The 11,461-nt window shown below is 35.5% G+C and overlaps 1 non-coding gene across 1 annotated transcript; it reads right to left on the bottom strand.

The window, feature by feature from the left end:
- Window positions 1-2,599: 2,599 nt before the first annotated feature.
- On the bottom strand, window positions 2,600-2,720 carry LOC116561280. Its single transcript, XR_004273372.1, has one exon. It is a non-coding gene; the product is annotated as a small nucleolar RNA SNORA28 (small nucleolar RNA).
- Between the last annotated feature and the right edge of the window lie 8,741 nt (window positions 2,721-11,461).

Raw genomic sequence — 11,461 nt, 5'->3', positions numbered from 1 at the left:
AATATTATTCACCACAATTAGACTGGACTAGTCAACCTCCTGGTTATTACATCTCCATGTCAACACAAGCCATGTCTGCGGCCGAATTTACCAGATGTTTCTAATTTTTCTACCTTCTGAACTACAAGTTGAATTTTTTTTCTGGTTTTGAAATATTTTAAACAAAGGACTTTCTGTGATGTCTCAGAAAAACTCACAAAACGTAAACCCTGGCTAATATCAGAGTAAAAGTCCTGGCTCTCGGGCACTGCCACTCGATGGGATTTCTTGCTTCTCACTGCCTATGACATTTTCTCAATAGGGTTTTTACCTATAGGAGTCTCATTCACTCTTTGGAGCTCTCCATATGACTAACATGTAGAAAAACTTCACTAAATTCTGGATTCTGGAGCTAACAACCTCTGTTCCTGTATTACCGGAAACAAATGCTATTTCAAATTAAGGTCTTAATATTTATAAACATCATCAATTCATATACCCTTTCAAACCAACCAATGCATTTCTAGAACATTATCCAAAGATTTTACACATAGTCACAATAAAGTTTTTGCTAGATATTCATTACTACTTTGTCAAGACCTGGAATTTAGAAACAACCTGAGTCTTTATTAGTAGGGAATCAGTAGTATATTCTATTCTATGCCCACATACAGAATAATATTCAGACCTTATAATGATTAGACAGTTCTCTAAATATGTAATAACATCAAAAATCTCCATAACAATTATTAGGTAAAAAATAAGGTGAGGAACTAGGTTGATATTTGTGTGTGTATTTATGTGTATACATACACAGACAATACATACATATGTACTGTAAACTTTGTGTCATTTTGAATTTTAATTTGTTGTTATGTGGAAGTATTGTTTATTCAAAAATAAATTTGGGAGAAATAAAGTAAAATAAAGATAAACATAAAGTGAGACTTTGAGGAAGCTACCCACAGTAAATTAACAAAAAGCAGGCAGGAGAGAAGGAAGAAAAAAAGAAACAGAATCTTAGATTCTAAAACCACAGACGGATCTGTCTCTTATTTCCTATAGCAAAATTTCCAACTGTGTCACAGATTGGCCCATCCTAATTCTGATAATTTGCAACCCTCCAGGAGGGCCATGTGACACTTGACCACACACTCTCCTCTCCCATGAAATGCCTTGCCCTGATTCCTGACCTGGTCCTCTGTCATTCCTCTCAGTGCTCAGGCATTTCCTCATCCCCCTTCTCCCTGAGTTCTTCCTTCAAGGCTTTGGCTGTGGGCCTTTCCCAGAACTCAGAGATTTCAGCCTCAGTATCTTCAAATATTCATTTAGAGGTATATTTCACCCACATTTTATTTGTAGATGATTCCCAAAACTAAACCTCCAATATTTGTGTACATTCTGTCACCTTCCTTGTCTTCCCTTTCCTTTTTCATTCGCATTGTTTTCTAACATTTACACATTCTGACTGGCAACAGAGAGCTTCCACCAGTTGCTATATTAAAAAACACAGAACTTAATCTTTCCCAGTCTCTCCTGCTTTCATATTTTATATGTATATATGAGTGGTCCTCATTCAATACTAAATGTCAAATTCCTCAAACTTAGGAAGATTTTTTACAGTTATCTTACTATCCACCTCCTCCTCCATCTTCACCTAGTCAAAAATAGTGTTCTAGACTAGATTCTTACTCAACATAGTCATATCGAATATTATATTTTTATGAATAAATAATTCCCCCCATGACCACCAGATCTAGTACACAATTTGATGTGTATGATAACACATAGGAATTTTCCTTGTGATTGACTGATTTCCAGTCCAAGCTGTTCTACGGTAGATTTGAAAGAGTCCACATCATAATTATTTGCTTACATTTTCTCCTCCCTTTTGAGGCTAGAGCCTATGTGTTATTTTTGCTTATACTGCTGGGGCCTCCCATTAGGAGTTTATCAATAATTCCTTATTAAAAAATGAAAACAAGAAAAAAGAAAATGCATGATTAGAAGTATTTTCCAAAAAGGATTTTGACATTTAGTAAATTCATATTTTTTCTAATAAATGTTTTATATTCATATTTGATAAAATATGTCTTTCACTATTGTAGGAGGAATAGCTAAAGTTCACTAATTCAGATATGCAATAAACAAATTAATTTTCATTACTCAACTGAATTGTTATTATGAGTCTGGAATGCAGGTTGAACACTTCACCTTGAGTCATTTTGAAGAGTCTCCCAATTATTTAAAGGTTGTGTTGAGGTTTAAAGAAAGAGTAAGGATCTTAAGGACCTTATAGGGTTAAGGATTGGGGGGAGATAGGAAGATAATATGGCCCTGAATCGCCTCTCATATACAGGTTACACCTGAGAAGTCCATCATGCCATGGCATTCTGGTCTTTCACGTGACAGTTTTGTACCATTCTTGGAGTGTAGAAATTTTGCCACAAAGCTCCCCATTTCCCACCTGCCAGAAGCCTCATGGAGTTACTTCTTTGATAGCATCTTATCAAGCCTCATCTTCTCAAGAGCATTGCCAGGAAATGAAGTGGAAGATTCAGATCTCTAGGATACCATGAACCACCCAGCTTTTATCTTCTCTCTCTCTCTCTTTTTAAATACTGTTTAAGTTTTTATAACAGCTTGTTTCATGAAGAGAGAACACTGGAATAGGTGATACTTTCTTGCTATAGCAAACTCAAATTGTGTCAGACAGTTCTGATCATTCCAATCCATTACTTTCTAACGTCAAAGCAATTCTACCTTCCAATATCCAGCCAAGACACTTTCCTTTGCTCTCATGTCTACTTTATTTTACTGACTACACAAGTCCTTTCCCCATTATGAGGTTTAGACTGCTAAAACAAAAGCCAGGTTTTTGTGTCCACTCAACCACATCCCTTCCTTGAGACACTGAGCCCCAAACCAAATATTTACTCGCATATGAGAAGAAAAAGGGAAAAATACAACATGAAGTTTAAAAATGAATTTACTATCTCAACATATCACACTGTTTTCCCCAGCTCTCCATTCTCTGTCTCTTGTCTTTCCTTTCCCTTTTTCACTCTCACTGCATCCCTACGTAAAATCACCCTTTTCAGAGCACCCATCATCTTATACTCAGATTACAATAGCCTCCTGAGTCTCCACTTCATCCCTGGCTCCCATCATCCCTTTCCCCTATAAAAGTATCTACCATACCCCTATGTAGTCTTCTGTTGATTGTTGCAGAAAGTATAAATTCTTCCACCAGTTTGAAAAATATGCATGAAATTGTCTCAACCTAACTTATTTTTATCTGATTCCCTTTATTCAATATCTTTTCCAAAAATATCAATACGTTATTGTTCCCCTCATGCATATTTTACTCATTTCTGCCACAGTACTTTAGTCACAGCTTCTCTCACTTTGGAGATTCTCAGCCATTTTATTCTCTAGGTAAATTTTAACCAACTTTTAGAACAAACTTTAGAGTCACCACTGCAGTCCAGTCTCTCTCTTCTGCATGTTAATTTCACCACAGAGCATGCATTACGCAATTTAGTATTTAATTGTGCACTTATGTGTTTTTGAATTGCACCTTACTAATTTCACAGATTTTATCTTTGTTCCCTCCACTGATTGCAAGCACTCTGAAGGCAGGAAGCATATTCTTATATCTCCTCCATTGTACACAACACAGAATCTGCCATGTAATAAACACTTAATCAACACTCATATGATGGGATGACCATGTGACTTGCCAGTGTGGCCCCTCCCAATCCCTGCCAACTTCCCCTACCCCAACATTTACACACACTTCCTTCTACCTGACATCTCTCTCCAAATCAGAAAGCAGTGAATAATTCTGTACAGGAATACCTTGTTTTATTGTGCCTTGCTTTGTTGCACTTCACAGATAATGCATTTTTTTTTTTTTTTTTTTTTTTTACAAATTGAAGGTTTGTGACAACCTTACATTGAGCAAGCCTATCAGCACTATTTTTCCAACAGTACATGCTCACTTAGTGTCTCTGTGTCACATTTTGCTAATTCTTGCAAATTTTCAAAGTTTTCATTATTATATCTATTATGGTGATCAATGATCAGTGATCTTTGATGTTACTATTGTTATTGTTCTGGAGGGCCCTGAACCACATCCATATAACACAGCAAACTTAATAATCCATAAATGTTGTGTGTGTTCTGATTGCTCCACCAACCAGCCATTCCCCTGTTTTCTCCCTCTCCTCTCTCCTCAGGCCTCTCTACTCCCTGAGACACAATATTTAAATTACGCCAATTAGTAACCCTACAATGGCCTCTCTAAGTGTTCAACTGAAAGGAAGAGTCACACTTCTTTTCAGTTGAAAGTCTCCCTCTTCAAACCAAAAGCCATGGCCAGGCGTGGTGGCTCACACCTGTAATCCCAGTACTTTGGGAGGCCAAGGCAGGCAGATCAAGACAATGAGAACACATGGACACAGGGAGGGGAGCACCACACACTGGGTCTGTTGGGGGGAAATAGGGGAGGGGCAGTGGGGGATGGGGAGTTGGGGAGAGATAGCATGGGAAGAAATGCCAGATATAGGTGATGGGGAGGGAGGTAGCAAATCACACTGCCATGTGTGTAACTATGCAACAATCTTGTATGTTCTTCATATGTACCCCAAAACCTAAAATGCAATAAAAAAAAAAAAGAGGTCAGGAAATTGAGACCATCCTGACTAACATGGTGAAATGCCGTCTCTACTAAAAATACACAAAAATTAGCTGGGCGTGGTGGCGCACGTCTGTAGTCCCAGCTACTTGGGAGGCTGACGCAGGAGAATTGCTTGAACCCAGGAGGGGGAGATTGCAGTGAGCCGGGATCACGCCACTGACCTACAGTCTGGGCCACAGTGTTAGACTCCATCTCAAAACAAAATAAATAAATAAATCAAAATCTAGGAATGATTAAGCTTAGTGAGGGATGCATGTCAAAAGCTAAGATAGGCCAAAAGGTAGGGCCTTTTCACCAAACCATTTACCCAAGTTGTGAATGCAAAGGAAAAGATCTTGAATTAAATGAACAGTGCTACTCCAGTTAACACAAAAATGACAAACAAAACAAAAAGCCTAACAGCCTTATTGCTGATACAGAGAAAGTTTTAGTGGTCTGTATAGAAAATCAAACAAGCCACAACATTCTCTCAAGCCAAAGCCTAATCTAAAGCAAGACCCTAAACTTCTTCAATTCTGTGAAGCCTAAGACAGGGGAGGAAGCTGAAGAAGAGAAGATTGAAGCTAACAGAACTTGGCTCATGATGTTGAAGGAAAGAGGTCTTCTCCTCAATATGAAAGTACAAGGTGAAGCTGCAAGTGCTGATGTAGAAGCAGCTAGTTATCCAGAAGATCTAATTAAGATCATTAATGAAGGCGGCTACACCAAGCAACACATTTCACTGTAGAAAAACAGCATTATATCTGAGGAAGGTACCATCCAGGACTTTCATAACTGGAGGAGAAGTCAATGCCTGACTACAGAGGACAACTTCAAAAAACAGGCTGACTCTCTTATTAGGGGCTAACACCACTCATGACTTTAAGTTGAAGCCAGTGCTCATTTATCATTCCAAATATCTTAGGGTCATTAAAAATCATGAAAAATCTACTGCTTGTGCTCTATAAATGGAAAAACAAAGCCTGCATGACAGCACATCTGTTTACAACATAATTTACTGAATATTTTAAGCCTATTGTTGAGACATACTGCTCAGAAAAAAAAATCACTTCAATATATTAGTGCTCATTTATAATGCTCCTAGTCATCTAAGAACTCTAAAGGAGATGTAAAAAGAAATTACTGTTGTTTTCATGTCTGCAGCCCCTGGATCAAGGAACAATTTTGACTTTCAAGTATTAATTAAATCAATACATTTCATAAGGCTCTAGCCACTGTATTTATGAAACTTCCATCCTGTTTGGGTTGCTATAGCTTTGTAGGATATTTTGAAATCAAGTACTGTGATGGCCCCAGCTTTGTTCCTTTTGCACATAATTGCTTTGGCTATTTGGAGTTTTTTGTGGTTCCATACAAATTTTAGGATTTTTTTCTACTTCTGTGAAGAACATCATAGGTATTTTGACAAGTATTACAATGAATCTATAGATTGTTTGGAAAGCATGAACATTTTAACAATATTAATTCTTCCAAGCCATGAGAAAGTGATAGTTTCCATTTTACAGTGTGTGTCCTCTTCAATTTCTTTCATCAATATTTTATGTTTTCATATAAAGAGCTTTCATTTCTTTGATTAAATTTATTCCTAGGTAATTTCTGTAGCTATCATATATGGGATTGCTTTCTTGATTTCTTTTTCAGATTGTTTGCTATTGATGTATAGAAGCACTAGCAATATGTTTAGTATTTGTTTTGTAACCTGCAATTTTATTAAATTTATCAGTTCTAACAGTTTTTTTGGTGGAATCTTTAGGATTTCCTATATATAAGATCATGTAGTCGGCAAACAGGGACTGTTTAACTTCTCCTTTCCAAATTTGAATACCATTTTTTTTTCTCTTTTTACTGATTGCTCTTGCTAGAAATTCCAGTACTATGATGAGTAGAAGTGACAGGAGTGGGCATCCTTAACTTGCTTCTGATCTTGGAGAAAAAGCTTTCAACTTTTCACCATTGAATATAATATTAGCTGTGGATTTGTCATACATATATGGGCTTTATATTGTTAAGGTACACTTCTTCCATATCTAGTTTGCTGAGAGTTTTTATCATAAACAGATGCTGAATTCTGCCAAATGCCTTTTCTGCATCTATGTAGATGAGGATTTGATTTTTGTCCTTCATTCTGTTAATGTGGTGTATCACATTTATTGATATGCACAGTTGAACCATTCTGGCATCCCAAGGATAAATCTCATTTGATCATAGTGAATAATCCTTTTAAATGCTGTTGAATTCAACATGCTAGTGTTTTGTTGATTTTTGCATTTCTGCTTCTCAGGGATATTGGCTGGTAGCTTTCTTTTTCAGATGTATCCTTGTCTGGTTTTGATATTAGGGTAATGTTAGCTTCATAGAATGAAAATAGAAGTATTCCCTCCTCTTTAATTTATTGGAATAGTTTGAGTATAATTGGTGTTAATTCTTCTTTAAATCTTTGATAGATTCAGGAGTGAAGCCATCAGGTCATGGGCTTTTCTTTGATGGGAGACTTTTTACTGTTTCAATCATGTTATGCATTATTAGTCTAAACAGGATTTCTATTTTTTCATGGTTCAATGTTGGCAGGTTCTATATGTCCAGGAATTTATTTCTTAGGTAGGTCTTACTATTTGTTAGCATATAGTTATCATAATAGTCTCTAATAATCCGTTGTATTTTGTGGTATCAGTTGTGATGTCTTTTTTTTCATCTCAAATTTTATTTATGTGGGTCTTCTCTCTTTTTTCTTCCTTTAGCTAAAGATTTTTCAATTTTGTTTCTTTTCAAACACCAATTTTTGTTTCACTTACCTTTTAATTTTTAAGTCTCAATTTCATTTATTTTTGCTCTAATCTTTATTATTTCTTTCCTTCTACTACTTTTGTGTTTGGTTTGTTCTTACTTTTCCACTTCCTTGAGGTGCATCATTAGGTTGTTTATTCAGCCTTTCTACTTTTTGAGATAGGTGTTTATTGCTAAGAACTCCCTTCCTAAGGATATTTGTCACTAATATTCACTATTGTATGCTCAGCACCAAATTTATGGTAAATAGGACATACTTTTTAAATTTTGTTTAGTTAAAATTTTAATTAGGATTTTTTCTATCTTAACAACATTATATTTCAACTAATAAATAGCAGTTTCAGGTAAAAACAAAAATTAAACTCCCCTCCTAGAACCAGCTTTTGCTGTATCCCATAGCTTTTGGTGTGTTGTGTTTCCATTTTCATTTTTCTCTAGGAAATTTTTAATTACTTTTTTTATTCTTTCATTGACCCATTCATTATTAGAAGTATGTTATTTAATTTTCACAAATTTATAGTTTCTAACATTATTTCTGTTATTGATGTCCAGTTTACTCCACTGTAGTCAGAAAAAATACCAGCTGTTATTTTATTGTTTTTTATTTTATTTTAATTTCTGGGGTACATGTGCAGGATGTGGAGGATTGCTACATAGGTAAACATGTGCCATGGTCGTTTGCTGCACCTATCAACCCATCACCTAGGTTTTAAGACCCACATGCATTAGCTATTTATCCTGATGCTCTCCCTTCCCCTGCCCCTCCAACAGGCCCCAGTGTGTGTTGTTCTCTCCTTGTGTCCATGTGTTCTCATTGTTCAGCTAACACTTATAAGTGAGAACATGTGGTGTTTAGTTTTCTGTTCCTGTGTTAGTTTGCTGAGGATAATGGCTTCCAGTTCCATCCATGTCCCTGTAAAGGACACGATCCCATTCTTTTTTATGGCTGTTCTTCTTTTTTAAAAAATTTGTTATGACTTGTTTTGTGACATACCGTATTTTCTATCCTAAAGAATGTTCTATGTGCTTTTGAGAAACGTGTACTCTGCAGCTGTCAGATGGAATGTCTTATAAATGTCTGCTGTTAGGTCCAGTTGGTCAAGAGCACAATTTAACTCTGATTTTTTTGGTGTTGTTGATTTTCTGTCTGGACAATCTGTCCATTGCAGAAATAAGATGTCAAAATCTCCTACTATTACGTATTGCAGTCAATCTCTCCTTTAGGTCTATAAATATTTGTTTTATATATTTGCGTGTTCCAGTGTTTGGTGCACATATATTTAGGATTGTTATATCCTATTACTGTGCTGACCCCTTCATTATTATATAATGGCCTTCTTTGTCTTTTTGATCATTTATAAGCCTGTTTTATCTGATGTAAGTATAGCTCCTGCTGCTCTGTTTTGGTTTCCATTTGCATTAAATATCTTTTTCCAGTCCTTCGCTTTCCATGTGTGTGTGCCTTTAAAGGTGAAGTGATCTTGTAGAAAGCGTGCAGCTGCGTCTTGTTTTTTTTGTTTGTTTGTTTTGTTTTTTTTTTTTAATCTGTTTAGTTACTCTGTGTCTTTTAATTAGAGAATTTAATCAGTTTACATTCAAGTTTATTATTGATAGGTAAAGGTTTACTACTGCCATTTTATTATATTTTTTATGGTTGTTTTATAGATTCTTTCGCTTTTCCTCTTTTGCTATCCTTCTTTGTGGCTAAATAATTTTCTGAAATACATTTTGATTCCACACTATTTATTTTGGTGTATCTATTATAGGTTTTTGCTTTGTGGTTACCATGAGGCTTACAAAAAGCATATTATAGTTATAACAGGTTATTTAAAATGGTTAATGACTTACCTCTGATAACAAAGAAAAGTAACAAGATTAATACAATTTAATACCATTCTCCCCCATATTTTGACTTACTGATGTTTCAATTTATATATTTTTATGTTGCCTATCACTCGGTCAATTGTTATTGATTTTAATACTTTTGTCTTTTATTTCTCATATTTAAGATATAAGTAGTTTAGTTACCCCAACTAAAGTATTAAGAGTATTATAAATTTGTCTGTTTTCTTTCTTTTGTTGGGTATTAGTTTTCTTTCACAGGCTAGTATGCATAGAATATATGAAAATGAGAAGACAACAATTTTAAGACTATTAAAAAATTACCATCTTGAATCTTTTGACAGAGCTATCAATCACCTCCACTTACAAAGCTTAAAAAACAAAAAAATTACTTATATAATTTTAGACAATCATATAATAAACAACCATGTTTGTTTATTATATGATTCTTTATGGTTGTTTTACATAAACCTATCAAAAAATATAATAAAATAGCAGTAGTAAACCTTTACCTATGGCCACCAGGCTATTAAAGGAGAATGCAGAGTATTATAGATGCTTCAAATCAATGAAAAGTATTCAACTTACACCTTAAACAGATAAATTATTTTCCCTTTACCCATAATTTATCTTCCAATTTTACCAGCAGCATTCTGTCAGCTCAATGCACTAAAACCACATTGCTAGGAAAATATCAGTCATGTTTTCTTCTTACATTCTATGAGTTATGAACCAAGAGCAAAGCTGAATGATTAACTACTTGTCTTAGTCCAAAATGTTCCAGTTGAATCCTCACTGCCAGATTTTGTTTTAATTTCTTATTTATAATTTGCCTGGCAAACATATTGTTAACTTTACATCTCTGTAGCTAACTGCCAAATGTGACAATAAGTTATTCAACTTATCAGCTCTCCTATTCTTCTAAGCAAGCCTAGTTTCTGCTTAAAGAGGAAATATTCACTAGAAAGTACTAAAAGTTAGAAAATATGAGAAATACTCCATAGTTACAAATAAGAATCCAAATTCACATCCAGATCAACAATTGAATGTTACAAAGCTGGTTGAGTTACATTTTCACTTCAAACATTTTTTAGAATACTTTCATTTTTATTGAATAAGAATTTTTAGATCCCATTTTAAAGTATCAATTTTTAAGTCATTAAAAAGAAAGCAATTAAGTTCTTATAATATGTATAATCTTTGAAAAGATAGGTCTTCCTCAAGAGGATAGTCTTTGAAACAGATGGAAGAAAGTCATTTCATCTCCTTTAGCATTGATTTCTAAATGATACCCTGACAACTGTGCAGAAGCCTCAGCTGAGGCAGATATGCTGCCCTCCTCAGATCTGCTTTCCAGCTCCATTCCTGAACACTAGACCAATATCTAGGGTCAAGGGTTACCATTGCCTGAGTCAGGAATTAGCATGTCTGCCAGTGAGAGACGGGATTTGTTACCAAAGAAGCTATAAGACCTGGATAATATGAACTGATAGAAACAGGACAGTGTTTCTAGAAATGGCTCTTAAATATTCTGAACCAAGAGGGAACCCAAACTTTAAAGCTGTATTAGGGAGAGTATGTTAATATGGGCATACTTTCTCTGGCTCAGGATTTAGTGCCCTGGCAAAGGTCTCAGGATCAAGTTCTGATATGCTGCTGCAATGGCTCTTGGAAGCCTGGAAAAACAGATGGTCTTCTATCAAATAAACTGGAGATGCTAGAACTACTTTGCCAGAGTCCTGAGAAACAAAAAGCAAATTTCCAGAGAAATGAACATGCAAGTCTATTACATAAGACTTGAGAAACCACCAGCTGACTTCCCTTGGGAAGGGCCGGAGAACATTTCATTAACTAGGTGATAAGGAATGTACTAGAGAGAGAGATGGATGCCACTATTAACAAGAAGCTTTGTAGTGGCTGCCCTCTGAGGCTGAGGGCAGGAGATGTTATTCTAGTGGCTCTCTAGTGTCAATGGGAATGAAAGGATTCCAGAGTAGTAGACAGAGATGACAACATCTCTGTAAGGTTTGTGCAATAATTATAATTGGCAGCAAGGTCGAAATAGCATCCAGGACATCTTGACCCACAGAGAATTATGCATGTACATACACACACACACACACACACACACACACACACACACACACACACACA

The sequence above is a fragment of the Sapajus apella genome, unplaced genomic scaffold (genome assembly GCF_009761245.1).
Source record: "Sapajus apella isolate SASKATOON/1434 unplaced genomic scaffold, GSC_monkey_1.0 scaffold28, whole genome shotgun sequence".
In the NCBI taxonomy this organism is placed as follows: domain Eukaryota; kingdom Metazoa; phylum Chordata; class Mammalia; order Primates; family Cebidae; genus Sapajus; species Sapajus apella.
This window is presented reverse-complemented; position numbering and strand designations above follow the sequence as displayed.